Source organism: Lipotes vexillifer, unplaced genomic scaffold (assembly GCF_000442215.2).
Source record: "Lipotes vexillifer unplaced genomic scaffold, Lipotes_vexillifer_v1.1 scaffold121, whole genome shotgun sequence".
In the NCBI taxonomy this organism is placed as follows: domain Eukaryota; kingdom Metazoa; phylum Chordata; class Mammalia; order Artiodactyla; family Lipotidae; genus Lipotes; species Lipotes vexillifer.
The window spans coordinates 1463688-1464989 of record NW_006773122.1 but is presented as its reverse complement, the minus strand read 5'-3'; the positions used below and the strand labels follow the sequence as shown (position 1 = coordinate 1464989).

Sequence of the window (1302 nt, the reverse complement as noted above, 5' to 3'; positions counted from 1 at the left end):
GTAGGGAGGGCAAACACCACGAGGCGAGCTGCAGCATGGCATGGAGGGGCAGTGGGGCTAGTCATGCAGGGCCTGGAGCCTGCAAAGGGGTTTGAGGCCAAGCCTAGGAAGGAGGAGCTGTTCCTAGTGTTGGCCTTAGAGGCTGATCTTGCCTCCTTTCTTTTCTGCTTTCCTTCCGATGCCCATCCTGACAGTGCAGTGGGCCCCCCCCGCGCACTGCCCCAGCCACCTCTCAGTATGACTGAATGCAGAGCGCTCAGACCTCATCTTCCTCTGCCTGGATCTTGTTTGCATTTTAATAGCCCCCTGTTTCATCCTGCCTTCCAGGAGGGTACCAGCCCCTCGGGCCTCAGATGCAAGCTGACGAGGGCATGAGCTTGAGCAAGGGGCTGCAGTCACTTCAGCTGAGCGCCTCTGTTCAGGTGGATTCTTATTTCCTTTTACGCCTTGTGGGAGACTGTGGACCCCAGGAGGTTCAGCTTTCGGCTGAATGAAGGCCTGCCCCCCCCGGAACGACTCCTGCTGCCTGAAACTGCTGTCTGTCCCCTGTCCCACTCCAGCCACCTCCATTCAACCCCAGAGCCCCTCTAGGACCAAGCCCTAGGGGGATTCAGGAGGCCTGTGTTCTGAGCCTAGCTCTGCTGTATGCTTTTGGGCACATCCCTTTTCCTTTCTGGGCCTCGGTTTCTCCATCTAGTTTATAGGGAAATACTCTAGTTTATTCTGTACTCATTGTATGGCAATCATGTATGCGATATCAGTGTCACCCATAAGCTCCTTAGAAATGCAGACTCTGAGGCCGCACCCCAGACCTCCTGAATCAGAATCTGCAGTTTAACAACAACCCTGAGTAATTACTATGTACATTAAAGTATGAGAAGTGCTAAGTCAGTCATTTTTGAACTTAAAAAAAAAATTTAAATTAAAAGCTATAGAATCTTTTTCTCTCTCCAAAGTCTTACAGATGAAAACACATTAAGAGGGGAGCCACCCACTCTGTTCATCACAGGACTGGCGGTGGGGATCGTGGGGTATGGGCTAGGGGCATGGGCTTTATTGGGATGGGCATCAGAAGGGAGGAGGGAAAGAAACAGTCCCAGTGGGCGAGGGTGGGTGGTGCCCTGTCTCCTCAGGCCTCTCCTGACCAGGTGCGCCCAGGAGCCCTTTCAGCTCAGACCTCCAGGGTCCTCAGTTTGATGGGTTTGGAAAGGTGGGCTTGAATAAAGGGCGTCTGATGGGCCACAGTCTAGCGATGCCTTTTGCGATGCCTGCTTGTCCCCATCTTGGTGTCCTCCGCTCTTC

At 53.4% G+C, this 1302-nt stretch overlaps 1 protein-coding gene across 1 annotated transcript in view; it reads left to right on the top strand.

The window, feature by feature from the left end:
• Nucleotides 1-1302, top strand: part of SYNPO (synaptopodin) — a 35514-nt gene that overhangs the window by 12407 nt on the left and 21805 nt on the right. The gene's annotated exons all lie outside the window — the stretch shown is intronic.